The 16337-nt window shown below is 46.1% G+C and overlaps 1 long non-coding RNA gene across 1 annotated transcript; it reads right to left on the bottom strand.

Annotated features, from left to right (window-relative positions):
• Positions 1-1219: 1219 nt before the first annotated feature.
• Positions 1220-15795, bottom strand: LOC144683274 (uncharacterized). The gene is made up of 3 exons (XR_013577217.1): positions 15756-15795; positions 8325-8352; positions 1220-1295 (listed from the first exon to the last, which is right to left on the bottom strand). It is a non-coding gene; the product is annotated as an uncharacterized LOC144683274 (long non-coding RNA).
• Between the last annotated feature and the right edge of the window lie 542 nt (positions 15796-16337).

The raw sequence follows: 16337 nt of genomic DNA on the forward strand, positions 1-16337 counted from the left end.
CGGAATGGAACAGGAGCTCAACTTTTAGTGGTCCGTTTGTAAAAAGACCTGAGAATTGCTTTCTTGCAAATGAAGTAGAAAGATTAGAAAAATAAACACAAAGGACCAGTCTTGCCGGGTTCCCCTTCCAGGTGGCGAGTAAACAAAGGCTTCCTCTTTCAGACATGCTCAGTGAGGCATACCGATAAACATCTGTGATGGAACGTGAGAGTTTGTTCATATAACAGTGAAGTTTATATGATGACAGTTTGTGAACAGAGTCAGGCTAACCCCCACCCCCCTAATCCCTCACATGAACCACTCTAAGGCTTTGCAGTGGCTCGTGTTATCTGAACCATCTGGACTTCCTGTTCTATCACACAGAGGCGCTGCAAAAAGGTATTTACATCACAAAAGCAGCATGTGGTTCATCTTGTTTGCCTGATACATGACACTGGTGTTTGGGCCTGTTGTACAAAAGCATCTCTTAATTTTAAAGAGACATTAAAACACACTGGAGCTGCTGTTGAAACCTGTCAACACTCAAAATCTCCTCAATAATGAGAAATCTTCCATTTCCACCCAAGTCAATAATACGGGTATATCAAATTTTTAGTTCATTCTCAGGATGTGCCATTCATTTCCCATCCCTAGTTGACTTTGAGAAGGGGTCTCCTTCTTGACTTGCTGAAGTCCCTGTGGTGAAGGTGTTCCCATAGTGCAGTTATGCAGGGAATTCCAGGATTTTGACCCAGCAATGATGAAGGAAGTCTTTATATGTTCAACTCAGGATGCTGTATGACTTTGAGGGGAACTTGGATGTGACGGTGTCCTTATTCACCTATTGCCCTTGTCCTTCTAGGTGATGGAACTGCTTCTGAAGAAAGATTGGTGTGAGAACACATATTTAACAGATCTAGAAAAAGGCAGGTTATGGAGCTAAATGACCAAGAATTTTGCCCTCCCGAAGTTTTCCTCATATTCAGATTAAAAGAAGGAATTAATGTTTATTTTCTCTCAACATCTGAAATGTAAAATGCAACAGCACCCACTCAGTCATTCAAGAAAGACACACCCACACACGCACACACTCAAGAAAAAAATGGGTAGCATGAACAGATATCTTGGAAGGGTCTGAGGAATCACTATTACTTTAATTCTTTAAGATGGTATTTGGAGACATTGCAGGCCTGAGAATTCTCTTTTAGTTCACTGAAGAAAAAAGGAGGTTGGAGGTTTCTGGTGATGCATTCACAATGGTTTAATCCAAGCAACAGCATGTTCTGGCCTCTCCAGTCAAAGTTGTGGTCAAGCCCCTACAGTGAAAAATATGATCTTACAGGTAAAACAACTTAGCATGTGGTGGATTTTCTAGGCAGGGTCTTTCCTTTGGTGGGCAAGATATCTTCCCTCTGTAACCTCCGTGTCCCAAACTGACCCCCTTTGCTGCCCTTGTGGATTAATAAGGTATTTCCTATCACAAGCCAGTTTCTGTCATGTGGCAACAGTATCGATGTTTCATTCTCCAAATAACGGATTGATGGCAAAGCAATTTTCCCATGTGACCTGAGGTTGCCATTGTGATGAGCAGTTACAAAGCAAAGGGTAAATAGAAAGCTAATTGCAGTGGGGTTGGGTCAGCCTGTGTTTTCTGTTTGGTAGTTCAGAACATACTGAGAATTCATGTGAGGGAAAACAAGCAAGACTCTCTCTGAATTGAACAGTTTTCTGTTTAGCAGATTTGGGACAGAGCCTTGTGGTGAAGCAGGTCTCTCAGAATAGAGCAGAGACTATGTTACTATGCGTTACAATAGAGTTGGAAAGACAAGAAGGACAAGGGATTGTGGATTAGACAATTGTATCAACTAAAGTTAAATTTACCTCTATTTCAGATATTCTTTGCTTGTTAATTAATGTTTCAATTACATTGATTTTAGTGATTTGTTACAGTAAAAGTTTTTAAAAAGTGAAATTCTGTCCAGTGTTTTTCTCTCGTTAGTGCCATGAGGATCCCTCTCTCTTTAATAGGTTATCGGTCTCTATGGGGATAGTACCACTTGACAGTGAATCTTGGCAGGCAATTCACTCATGAAGATCATGATAGCAGATCTCAGTTCTGTCCTCAACAAAAACAGAAATACCTGGAAAAACTCATCAGGTCTGGCAGCATCGGCGGAGAAGAGCAATGTTGATGTTTCGAGTCTTCATGACCCTTCAACAGAACTAAGTAGAAATAGGAAAGGGGTGAAATATAAGCTGGTTTAAGGTGGGGGGGACAAGCAAGCAGTGATAGGAGGAGATAACCAAAAGATGTCACAGACAAAAGAACAAGGAGGTGTTGAAGGTGGTGATATTATCTAAAAGAATGTGCTAATTAAGAGTGGAGAGCAGGATAGGCAAGGTAGCTCTAGTGGGGGTGGGGTGAAATAAACAATGAGTGGAATACATTTAAAAATAATGGAAATAGGTGGGAAAAGAAAAATCTATATAAATTATTGGAAAAAACAAAAGGGAGGGGGAAGAAACGGAAAGGGGGTGGGGATGGAGGAGGGAGTTCAAGATCTAAAGTTGTTGAATTCAATATTCAGTCTGGAAGGCTGTAAAGTGCCTAGTCGGAAGATGAGGTGCTGTTCCTCCAGATTGCGTTGAGTTTCACTGGAACAATGCAGCAAGCCAAGGACAGACATGTGGGCAAGACAGCAGGGTGGAGTGTTAAAATGGCAAGCGACAGGGAGGTCTGGGTAATGCTTGCGGTCAGACCGAAGGTGTTCTGCAAAGCGGTCACCCAGTCTGCGTTTGGTCTCCCCAATGTAGAGGAAACCGCATTGGGAGCAACGAATGCAGTAGACTAAGTTGGGGGAAATGCAAGTGAAATGCTGCTTTACTTGAAAGGAGTGCTTGGGCCCTTGGACAGTGAGGAGAGAGGAAGTGAAGGGGCAGGTGTTGCATATTTTGCGTTTGCATGGGGAGGTGCCGTAGGTGGGGGTTGAGGAGTAGGGGGTGATGGCGGAGTGGACCAGGGTGTCACGGAGGGAACGATCCCTACGGAATGCCGCCAGGGGGGGTGAAGGGAAGATGTGTTTGGTGGTGGCATCATGCTGGAGTTGGCTGAAATGGCGGAGGATGATCCTTTGAATGCGGATGCTGGTGGGGTGATAAGTGAGGACAAGGGGGACCCTATCATGTTCCTGGGAGGGAGGAGAAGGCGTGAGGGCGGATGCGCGGGAGATGGGCCGGACACGGTTGAGGGCCCTGTCAACTACCATGGGTGGAAAACCTCGGTTAAGTAAGAAGGAGGACATGTCAGAGGACCTAGAAGGTCTTTAGAGACCAAATGCAGACTGGGTGACCGCTTTGCAGAACACCTTCGGTCTGTCCGCAAGCATTACCCAGACCTCCCTATCGCTTGCCATTTTAACACTCCACCCTGCTCTCTTGCCCACATGTCTGTCCTTGGCTTGCTGCATTGTTCCAGTGAAGCTCAACGCAAACTGGAGGAACAGCACCTCATCTTCCAACTGGCACTTTACAGCTTTCCGGACTGAATATTGAATTCAACAACTTTAGATCTTGAACTCCCTCCTCCATCCCCACCCCCTTTCCGTTTCTTCCCCCTCCCTTTTGTTCTTTCCAATAATTTATATAGATTTTTCTTTTCCCACCTATTTCCATTATTTTTAAATGTATTCCACTCATTGTTTATTTCACCCCACCCCCACTAGAGCTACCTTGCCTATCCTGCTCTCCACTCTTAATTAGCACATTCTTTTAGATAATATCACCACCTTCAACACCTCCTTGTTCTTTTGTCTGTGACATCTTTTGGTTATCTCCTCCTATCACTGCTTGCTTGTCCCAACAACCCCCTCCCCCACCCTAAACCAGCTTATATTTCACCCCTTTCCTATTTCTACTTAGTTCTGTTGAAGGGTCATAAGGACTCTAAACGTCAACTTTGCTCTTCTCCACCGATGCTGCCAGACCTGCTGAGTTTTTCCAGGTATTTCTGTTTTTGTTTTGGATTTCTAGCATCTGCAGTTTTTTGTTTTTATCTCAGTTCTGTCCTCACCTGATATGCACATTGCCACTCTCCAGTAAGAGGCATTTTATGGCAATCAAGAATGGGAATCCTGACTGAGTGAATCTCTTCCTTAGCTCAGGTTGACAAGAGGTAACATGGCGCGGATAGGGAATCCAAACTGAGACCCTCCGTTCATTACGATTTAGACTCGCAACACAGACCCCGCTTGTTTTTCAAAGTGTTGGATCATCATGTCAACTAGCACATTGCAGCATTACTGAGGGATCGAAGCTGTTCGGCCATTTATGAGCTTTCCCAGATCAATGTGACACAGTATAGAATGCAGACTACAGGTTACTTGCAGGTACATTCACTGAGATAATTACATAGTAGAGCAAGTGTCAGAGTTAGGGCTGCAGTCAACCTTCAATAGTGTCTAGGCGTGGGCAGAAAGGATGCGGGATTCAGGAGCAATACATGGTCCCCATTATATACTGCTATGGCCCAGGCCTACAGAGCAGTTTCAAGCCAAGTTTCTCCTGACTATCAAGTCCAAAAGAATCTAATTATAATTAGTACTGAGATATTATATATCTCTTACATTGGAAAATGCCAACATTGGCCAAATGCTGGGTGTGAGATTTTCAGGTTAACTATATGCCTGACTCTTTACCTTGTGCCAACAACATCAAATAAGGTTAAAGGTGGGAAATTGCCAGGCACAAGAAATGGATGACGTGTTTGTGCTTGAGTTCAAGCTTAACGTTACCATGGCCACAGCTCAGTCTGAGTCACTGATGTTCAGTTATTGTTTGAGTGACTGTGTTTTGGGGTCTGTATTCAGGCCGAGCTGACTTAACAATAGCAGCAAGTAAAGGAAGCACAGCTCCTACTGACACTATGAAATGAAAGCGATTTAAGCAGCATCAGACTCTGGACAAATCTTCCGGTCCCGCCAGCAGCAGAGCTTGGCAGGTAGGGGAACTTAATTTAGTATGAGGCCAAAAATCAGTTTCCCGACGGCGGATGAACTGTAGGAATTCCGTTCTCGGGACTTTAAAGGAAGGTCAATCTTCCAAACGAACAATATTTGGAAGCCCTTTAGCATGGTCATGCATGCTCATTAAAATGCCACCTCACTGGAATTAAGTTTCCCCTCCAAATTAAGTTCCCCGTCAGTGAGAAATTAGAACATTCACTTTTACGACTGCACACAAGTGGCATGCACCTTCTTCCATGATTAATGGTGAGTTGCCACTGCATTGTCCTCTTTTCGAAGTATCTATAAATGCCAGTCTATGCTTGAGACTGGGTGGTGACAGTGCAAATTACATGGAGGATGTACAAGGGAGGAAGAGTTAGTGGGGAAGGGTGGAGCAGTGGCCAGGCAAAAGTGGAAGGGATAGTGCAGGCTGTCTGGGTGTCCTTTAAATATGGCACCTAGATTTGACCACATGAGGTAACGGCAGGGAAGGTGACTTCAAGCCCGTCCCTGTCAGGAGATTTGCCATGCTTCTTGGAGATGCATCGGTCATGAGCTGAACAGCGCAAGATCGCACATGGTCAGCCATCCCACCCCGCCCCCCCACATTGGAAATCACATTGACTCCTGTGGCTGCCACTGAACTTAGACTCCAGAACAGAAGAATCTGGCCTCTATTTCTCTTCTTCTCCTGCTTTTCTTTTTCTCTCAGCTACCTTAATAGCATATCCGACTGAAGGATTTGTAATTTTCTCTTTGTTTTGCTATGCTGGCAGTACTACCCCAGCATCCACATCACTAGTGAAAGCATCGTATTAAACCTACAGTGTTTGTGCTGATTTGCAGTCTTTTTAGTTGTGGAGACATTGGAACATAGGGCTTAGGAGCTAATCGGCCATTCATTATATCATGGCTGATCTGGTTGTGGTCTGAACTCCACTTTGCTGTCTGCCCCCGTCTTCACTTTGTTGTCTTTCAAAAATCTGTATAACTCTGCCTTGAATAAATTCAATCACCCAGCCTCCACTGCTCTCTGGGGAAGAGAATTCCACAGACTAACAACCTTCTGAGAGAAAAAAATGCTCCTCATCTCCATCTTAAATGGGAGGCCTCTTATTCTTAAACCGGGTTCCCTGGTTCTAGTCTCCTCCACAAGTGGAAACATCCTCCTGGTATCGACCCTATTAAGTACCCTCAGGATCTTAAATGTTTAAATAAGATCACCTCTCATTCTTCTAAACTCCAACGTTTGGACATACACCAGCCTGTTCAACCTTTCTTCATTAGATAAGCCCCTTCATCAGACATCAACAACTAATCCTATCTTCAAGTGTCTTTTTATTTTATTCATTCATGGGATGATGGCATCGCTAGCTGGGCCAGCATTTATTGTCCATCCCTAATTGCCCTTGAGAAGGTGGTGGTGAGCTGCCTTCTTGAACCACTGCAGTCCATGTGGTGTAGGTACACCCAGAGTTCTGTTAGGGAGTCCCAGGATTTTGACCCAGCGACAATGAAGGAACAGCAATATATTTCTAAGTCAGGATAATGAGTGGCTTGGAGGGGAACTTGCAGGTGATAATGCTCCCATGTGTCTGCTGCCCTTTACTTCTAGATGGTAGTGGTCGTGGGTTTGGAAGGTGTTTAAGGAGTCTTGGTGAATTTCTGCAGTGCACCTTGTAAAAGGTACACACTGCTGCTACTGTGCGTCAGTGGTGGGGGGAGTGAATACTCATGGATGGGGTGCCAATCAAGCGGGCTACTTTGTCCTGGATGGTGTCAAGCTTCTTGAGTGTTGTTGGAGATGCACTCATCCAGGCAAAGCGGAGTGTGTTCCATCACACTCCTGACTTGTGCCTTGTAGATGGTAGACAGGTTTTGGGGAGTCAGGAGGTGAGTTACTCACCGCAGGATTCCTAGCCTCTGACCTGCTCTTGTAGCCATGGTATTTATATGGCTTGTCCAGTTCAGTTCCTGGTAAATAGTGACCCCCAGGATGTTGATGGGGGATTCAGTGATGGTAATGCCACTGATTGTCAAAGGCGATGGTTAGAATCTCTCTTGTTGGAGATGGTCATGCCTGGCACTTGTGTGGTGCAAATCTTACTTGTCACTTGTCAGCCCAAGCCTGGATATTGTCCAGGTGTTGCAGCATTTGGACATGGACTGCTTCCATATCTGAGGAGTCGTGAATGATGCTGAACATTGTGCAATCATCAGCGAACATCCCCACTTCTGACCTTATGATGGAAGGGAAGGTCATTGATGACGCAGCTGAAGACGGTAGGGCCTATACCCTGAGGAACTCCAGCAGTGCTGTCCTGGAATTGAGATGATTGACCTCCAGCGACCACAAGCATCTTCCTTTGTGCTAGGTATGACTCCAATCATTGGAAAGTTTTCCCCCTGATTTCCATTGACTCAGTTTTTCGAGGGCTCCTTGATGCCACGCTTGGTCAAATGCGGCCTTGATGTAAAGGACAATCACTCTCACCTCATCTCTGAAGTTAAGCTTTTTTGGCCTTTTCTGAGCCAAGGCACTTCAGATACAGATCCAGATCCCTTTTAAAAAGTTGGGCATTTCAGCCTCAACCACCAACTTAGGCTGTGAATTCCAGACGCTCACCACCCTCTGGGTGAAAAAGCTTTTCCTCATGTCCTCTCTAATCCTGCTACCAATCACCGATAATTAATAATTACAGATACAAGTAAGGAACTGAGTGGCCCTGGTGGAACCCAAACTGAGCAGCATTCATATGTCACCACTAAGGAAGTGTCATAAAGGACCTTATTTGAGAATCCAATAAAATGTTGAGTTAATATTGTTGAGATTAAAAGGGCCAGACTGTTGCAAACAAATCTCAGCACTATTCATCTATTCTGTTCATTTCACCACTGTATTTGCTAATGATGATTCAATTTACTTGTATCTGTAATTATTAATTATCTGTGATTGGTAGAAGGATTAGAGGGGACATGAGGAAAAGCTTTTTCACCCAGAGGAGGGCGAGGGGGAACAGTTGAAGGGATGGTCCGACACTGTTTCTTCCTGACATATTTAACCCCCAGTCATGTTTCATGCCTGAGTGAAGATGAGAGTAATATGACCTGCTCCAGCAGCTACTTGCTGATAAACCCAGCCTGGGCCCCCTGACCTTGGGTGTGATCTCAGCTTGTTTAATGTAGTCTCTTTGGCCTCTCCCCAAGTTTATGCAATCACCCTTCCGCAGCTTTGCATACCTGCTGCAATTTAAAGCTAGGAACCGTGACTTAATCTTCACAGATTGTTGTGAAAACATTTAGCACCCTGCATCAAAAGGGTTGGCGTTAATATATACTTACCCACAGTGCCCACTTCAGGGAAGTCTAACTAAAGCACAGAAAAATACAGTATGAATAGTGTGTCCAGACTTTGGTGTTTTTATTTCAGGAAGGATGTCAAGGTCATGGAGAGAGAGTGCAGGAGAAATTCATTACAATAATGCAGGCGATGAGAGGTGAGCGTTTCATTGGAGAGATGAATGGGATAAACTGGGTGACTTTTTATTACAGCAGAGAAGGTTTTGAGGAGGTCTGGTAAAGAAAGAAGGAATTTGCATTGATTTGTTTTACAAAAAGCCACTGAGACAGAAGGTGATTAATATGCCAGTGCTCTGGGCTTCAATGTTGTTTCTTCAAAGAGTCGAAACAACAAACAATTCATTAGCCTGTATCAACAATTGCTAAAAAATCTCACACTTGTTGGGCTGGATTTTCACCATCAAGGCAAGTAATTTGAGTTGGGAAAAGGTACCCCTAATGGCACAATTTTTGCTCCGGGGTGCAGGTGCGGGGTGGAGTTGGGTCTGCTGCCCCTGGTGCAGATTGGCGGCAGCTACAGTGCCAAGGTGGGCTGGTTAAAAGGTCCATCTTGGTTCTCTGGGATTGCATCTCAGTGGTTTTGTTAAATATTAGGTCTTGTGGCCCACACCCCGCACCACATCCACTCACTCCCATGCCCCATCCATGCCAACTCATGCCCCCCACCCACCCACAATGGCCTCTCTTACACTCCATGCCAACCCATGACCCCGCCACTCCCAATGGCCTCTCAAAGCCTCCATGCCAACTTATGCCCCCCTCCACTAGCCATTGCCCTTACACCCTCCATGCCAACGCACCCAGTATCCACAATTGGTAGACCTTAGGAGCGATGCTGAGGTGAGATAAAATAAAGTTCTAAGTATCTATAATAGACTTAATTACATTTTTCAGCAATACTCAAGTTCTGTACTACCAAGCCACTATATACGTAAAAGCTACTCTCATTCATGAAAGCCCATTCAATATATTTAAATCCTCTCAAGTACTTACTCCCTTATAAAAACAAACATTTGTATTCATAATCATACATCAAAGAAAGCTAATCCTTTAACAACTTCTTTGAGCTGTCAATCAAACTGTGAAATTACAGCACCCCCCCCCCCCCCCCCCCCCACCCCACCACCACCCTACTGTTGTAATGACAGGTTGTGGAAACCAGTCAAGTAGTAAAAATTCTACAGTGATAACCCTTAGGGTTATGTCAACAAACAGCTATTGAAACTGCTAGAAACAATTTTTTTATTCTCCCAGTCACAGGCAGTCTTTTTTTTTTCAAATTTTAGAAGACAGAAATTTAAATGACTTGAGAGCTTTATAGTTTGACACACCTTATCCACCCTTCAAGAGCATTTATGTGTCCACCATAAATTCTTTGAGCACACGCTTTCAATTGAGGTCATTCCTGGAGCGAAAATCAGGCCTGGTTGTCCTGTGCACTAAGTTTAAATGGTGCAGCAGATTCGTAATTCATGCCTATGTGCATCACACTCTGCCCCCTTTTCCCTACCAGTGAAAATGGGAACTGCCAAAAATCGGGCCGGGACTTCTGGATCCAGGTCCTGTCCACCATTTTTAAAGGTCCGCGGAGCCTCCACAACTCCGTGAAAATCCGACTATTGTATTGGAACTCCCTGGTCCTGGTCACTTGGCAGATGTTCTCTGGGATAGGACATGTCCATGGGCAGAACTTTTCACTCAGCGTGTGGGCACACGCCTGACACGCTCGAGTGTAAAATAGCGCGCGATGACCCAGGGTGAGCGTCCTGATATCATCGTGTGGTATTTCGCTCAGCAGGCGTGCGCAGGTGCCACAGCCATGCCCCCCATTAATTAAGAGACCAGTTAAGGCCATTAAAAAGTCAATTGATGCCGATTTTTAAAATCGCACGGGCAAAACGGGCTGGCGGCCAGCCGACAATTTTAAAAACCTCATCCTCAGGCGGGATAAAAATGGTCAGCAGCATTGCCAGCGTGAGTAGTGAGGAGTTTGATAGATGGTTTTCTGCTGGTGACTTATTGGTAAATGGCAGTTTCATCTCTGTTCGGGGCTTCATTGTGAGCATTTCTAGGCTTCATTTCATGTCTTTAAGGACCCCGGAGAATTCAGGCTGTGTGGACCCTTCCAGGTATCAGGCAGCCTTCTGTTACCCTGGTTATGGGGATTGTGGTCTCCGCTGGAGGCACCTCCTCTGAGGAGGAAGAGAGGGGCAGGAGAAAAAGAAGGCCAGGTGTCCCATTGCAGCTTCCAGGGGAGGGACCTGTGGGAGGAGAGGCGCAGGCACAAGGGGCGCAGTGCCAGCTGGCAGTCCGAGGCAGAATGGGGCACAGAACATGCCACTATCCTGCTGCCAGGGTTTACAGGCAGCGATGCAGCTACTTCAATATGCCCGAGGTGCAATGCCGAAGGAGGCTCCACCTCTCCAGGGAGACAGTGACCTCCATCTGTCAGATGATTGGGCCTGGGATCACCTCCGACTGTGTGGGTGGACACCCCATGCCAGTGGCTCTAAATGTCACAGTGGCCCTCAACTTCTATGCCTCCAGTTCTTTCCAGGGGTCAGTGGGGGATCTGTGTGAAGTCTCCCAATCAGCTGTCCATAGCTGCATCAAGCTGGTGACAGAAGCTCTGTTCAGGCGGGTATTGACTTTCATTCATTTCTGTACAGATGAGGTCAGCCAGGCAGAGCAAGCCAGGGGCTCTGCAGTGATTGCTGGGTTCCCCGCCTCCAGGGTGCAATCGACTGCACACATGTGGCCATCGAGGTGCCAGTGGGTCAGCTGGGTGCCTTCGTCAACAGGAAGGGCTTCCACTCCATGAACGTGCAGCTAGTGTGTGACCACAGGATGCTGATTCTGCAAGTCCATGCAAGGTACCCAGGCAGCTCCCAAGATGCTTACATCCTGAGATACTCCCAGGTGCCGAGGCTCTTTAGTGTTCCAGCCCAACTGGATGGATGGCTGTTGCGTGACAAGGGCTATCTCTTGAAAAGGTGGCTTGTGACGCCTCTCCGCCACCCAAGAACAGAGGCAGAGCAGCAGCATAACAGGAGCCATGCCTCCACAAGGGCGGTGACGGAGAGGACCATAGGTCTTCTGAAGACTCGCTTCTGTCAAACTGTACATTGGTGAGCAGGTTATTGCCAAATAAGTATTGCCTGATAGCACTGTTGACAACACGTTCCATTACTTTGCTCACAGTTGAGAATAGATTGACTGGGTGATAATTGGCTGGATTGGATTTGTCCTGCCTTTTGCGGTCAGGACATACCTAGGCAACTTTCCACATGTCTGATAGATGCTACTATTGTAGCTGTACAGGAACCACTTGGTTAGGGTCGCAGCTAGTGCTGGAGCACATATCTTCAACACTACTGCCTGCAATTTTTCAGGGCCCAGAGCCTTTGCTGTATTTAGTGTCTTCACCCTTAATTGGTATCATGTGGAGTGAATTGAATTGGCTGAAGACTGGCGCCTATAATGCTTGGGACCCCCGGAGGAAGCTGAGATGTATTGTGCAACCCGCACTTCTGGCTGAAAGTGCTTGCAAATGATTCAGCCTCGTCTTTTGCTCCAGCATCATTGAGTATTGGGAGTGTTTTTAATCAGCTGATCAGCACTTGCATCTAGGGCACTTAAAGCAATTGCGTAGTAAATGGTTGTTCTCCTAAGCTCTTTGTTTGATTCTCCCACAAAGAAAAAAAATCTGAAGGTTTTCTGTGTTGGTAATTAAATTATGAGCTAGAAAGGTTAGAACTCAGCAAGAAGTTAACTTAAATATAACTTTCAATATAGAAAAATACAAATTGCATTTATATTGTCTGTTTAACATAGTGAAACATCCCACCGTGTTTCACAGGATTGTAATCAGACAAAAATCAGAGTGTTGGATGGTTCTGAGTGCAGGGTAATTGCCCATCGGAATTTTGAACTTCCCGGGCAAATGCTGTGCAATCCTTACATGGGAACCTCTGGAAGGGAGGGCCTCTGGACGGGGGGGTGGGGGGGTAGCAGGGGCGAGATGGGTGGGTCATAATGATCATTTGAAGAGCCAGTACAGACATGATGGGCCAAATGGCCTCCTTCTGTGCCATTAAAACCCTATGATTCTGTGATGCCTGGACAGTTCAGGGGGAACCCAACAATACCCCACCCCAGAGAGGGTGTCACTGATAGTGGTTGCATGCTGCGTTCTCCACAATCTGGCACTGGCAAGGGGGAACCCACTGGAGGAAGAGGATGTTGACGCAGCTGCACAAGCCACAGATGATGAGTCAGAAGAGCAGCACAGTGAGGAGAACATTGAGGGCATGGAGGCAGACCTCAGTAACCTCCACGGAGGCGGGGACACCAAGGATGCCTTGATCCGATGCTCCTTCAGCTAGGCTGCCAAATAAGCACCACCACCTCATGCCAGGGCTGCTGCCTCCATCCCGGATGTCTGAAATGACCCTTTCCTTTAACCCCAAAGTCCACTCAGTGCTTGTGCAATAAAGTTTTGAGCCAACCACGTCCAGCAGTATATACTGGCGTACTCTGCACCACATTAAATAAAACTGGTGAGGCATACTCAGGCCATTATAAGACCATAAGACATAGGAGCAGAAATTAGGCCATTTGGCCCATCGAGTCTGCTCCGCCATTCAATCATGTCTGATAAGTTTTTCAACCCCATTCTCCCGCCTTCTCCCTGTAACCTTTGATCCCCTTACCAGTCAAGAACCTATCTATCTCGGTCTTAAATACACTCAATGACCTGCCATCCACAGCCCTCTGTGGCAATGAATTCCATAGATTCACCACTCTCTGGCTTAAGAAGTTTCTCCTCATCTCTGTTCTAAAAGGTCTTCCCTTTATTCTGAGGCTGTGCCCTCGGGTCCTAGTCTCTCCTACTAATGGAAACATCTTCCCCACATCTACTCTATCCAGGCCTTTCAGTATTCTGTAAGTTTCAATCAGATCCCCCCTCATCCTTCTAAACTCCATCGAGTATAGACCCAGAGTCCTCAAATGTTCCTCATATGTTAAGCCTTTCATTCCTGGGATCGTTCTCGTGAACCTCCTCTGGGCCCTCTCCAGGGCCAGAACATCCTTCCTGAGATACGGGGCCCAAAATTGCTCACAATATTCTAAGTATGGTCTGACCAGAGCCTTATAAAGCCTCAGCAGCACATCCCTGCTTTTATATTCTAGTCCTCTCGAAATAAATGCCAACATTGCATTTGCCTTCCTAACTACCGCGTCAGCCTGCAAGTTAACCTTAAGAGAATCCTGGACTAGGACTCCCAAGTCCCTTTGCACTCCAGACTTCTGAATTCTCTCCCCATTTAGAAAGTAGTCTATGCCTCTATTCTTCCTACCAAAGTGCATGACCTCACACTTCCCCACATTGTATTCCATCTGCCACTTCTTTGCCCATTCTCCCATCCTGTCCAAATCCTTCTGCAGCCTCCCCGCCTCCTCAATACTACCTGTCCCTCCACCTATCTTTGTATCATCTGAAAACTTAGCCAGGATGCCCTCAGTTCCTTCATCTAGATCATTAATGTATAAAGTGATAAGTTGTGGTCCCAACACTGACCCCTGCGGAACTCCACTAGTCACCGGCCGCCATCCTGAGAAGGACCCCCTTATCCCCACTCTCTGCCTCCTGCCAGACAGTCAATCTTCTATCCATGCTAGTACCTTGCCTCTAACACCATGGGCTTTTATCTTACTGAGCAGCCTCCTGTGCGGCACCTTGTCAAAGGCCTTCTGGAAGTCCAAGTAGATAACATCCATTGGCTCTCCTTTGTCTAACCTACTCATTACGTCCTCAAAGAATTCTAACAGATTTGTCAGGCATGACCTCCCCTTGATGAAACCATGCTGACTTTGCCCGATTTTACCATGCACTTCCAAGTATTCTGAAATCTCATCCTTAATAATGGACTCTAAAATCTTACGAACGACCGAGGTCAGGCTAATCGTCCTGTAATTTCCTGTCTTTTGCCTCACTCCCTTCTTAAACAGGGGGGTTACATTAGTGATTTTCCAGTCCTCTGGGACCTCCCTGATTCGAGTGATTCTTGAAAGATCACCACTAACACTTCCACTATCTCTTCAGCTATCTCCTTCAGAACTCTGGGTTGTAATCCGTCTGATCCAGGTGATTTATCCACCTTCAGACCTTTCAGTTTTCCTAGCACCTTCTCCTTGGTAATGGCCACCATACTCACCTCTGCCCCCCGACTCTCTTGAACTTTGGGGATGTTACTCGTGTCTTCCACCATGAAGACCGACGAAAAGTACCTATTCAGTTCCTCCGCCATTTCTTTGTTCTCCACTACTACTTCTCCAGCGTCATTTTCCAGCGGCCCAATATTCACTTTTGCCTCTCTCTTACCCTTTATATATCTAAAAAAACTCTTGCAAACTTCTTTTATATTACTGGCTAGTTTACCCTCATATTTAATCTTCTCCCTCCTTATTTCTTTTTTAGTTGTCCTCTGTTGGTCTTTGTAGGCTTCCCAATCCCCTGGTTTCCCACTGCTCTTCGCCGCATTGTATGCTTTCTCTTTAGCTTTTATGCTGTCCCTGACTTCCCTTGTCAGCCATGGTTGCCTCGTCCTCCCTTTAGTATGCTTCTTCTTCCTAGGAATGAATTTTTGCTGTGTCTCCCAAATTACTCCCAGAAGCTCCTGCCATTGCTGTTCCACTGTCTTTCCTGCTCGGCTCATCTCCCAGTCAATTCTGGCCAGCTCCTCCCTCATGCCTCTGTAGTTGTCTTTATTCAACTGTAATACCGTTACACCTGATTCCAGCTTTTTCCTCTCAGATTGCAGGGTAAATTCTATCATATTATGGTCACTTCCTCCTAAGGGTTCCTTCACCTTAAGATCCCTTGTCAAATCTGCCTCATTACACATCACTAAATCTAGAATTGCCTGTTCCCTAGTGGGCTCCACCACCAGCTGCTCCAAAAAGCCATCTCGCAGACATTCCACAAATTCCTTTTCTTGGGATCCACTACCAACCTGATTTTCCCAGTCTACCTGCATATTGAAATCCTCCATGATCAGTGTAACCTTGCCTTTCTTACACACCTTTTCTATCTCCTGGTGTATCTTGTGCCCCACATCTGTTCGGAGGCCTGTACATAACTCCCATTATGGTTTTTTTACCTTTGCGGTTCCTCAACTCTACCCACACAGATTCTACATCATCTGACCCTACGTCATTTCTTGCTATTGATTTAATTTAATTTCTTACTAACAAAGCAACCCCACCCCCTCTGCCAACCTGCCTATCTTTTCAATAGGATGTATATCCTTGGATATTTAGCTCCCAGTCCTGATCCCCTTGCAGCCATGTCTCTGTGATGCCCACCACATCATACCTGCCAATTTCAATCTGCGCCACAAGCTCATTTACCTTATTTCGTGTACTGCGTGCATTCAGATACAACACCTTCAGTCCTGTATTTCCCGTCCCCTTTCTCATTATCGTCCCTTTATCTGATGTGCTTGAAGTTAGATTCCTATGACAAAAGCAAATTTATCTCATCTTGACAGTCAAAACAAATTAACAGAACCTTCTCTGGTCTTCAACCGTAGGCCAGTTGAAATAAACAAAACATTGCACAACAGAAGATCACCTGTGACCAGTCCCTCTTGTGCTCACGATGCCTTAAACTTATGTTTGCGAGTGCTACATCTTGGTGCTCCCCCTCACTGGCACCGGCATTGGAGACAGCCTTACGACTCTGCTATCCTGTTAGCCTTGATGAACTTGGCGGTTGTCCTGTGGCCAGTGGAGCCTGTGCCAGTCCCGCCTGGGAGGGAATGACCAGTTCCACAGCTGGTATTTTCCCAGTTGCCACAGCCTCATCAGATACCGCGATCACTGGCAGAGGAGCAGAGGAGCTACTGGCATCGTCCAGAACGCCCTGAGAGGAGCCCGCAGAAATGATAGGCAGCTTGTACACCAATGTGAGGTCGCTCTGGACCTCCCTGC

Source organism: Cetorhinus maximus, chromosome 8 (genome assembly GCF_964194155.1).
Source record: "Cetorhinus maximus chromosome 8, sCetMax3.hap1.1, whole genome shotgun sequence".
In the NCBI taxonomy this organism is placed as follows: domain Eukaryota; kingdom Metazoa; phylum Chordata; class Chondrichthyes; order Lamniformes; family Cetorhinidae; genus Cetorhinus; species Cetorhinus maximus.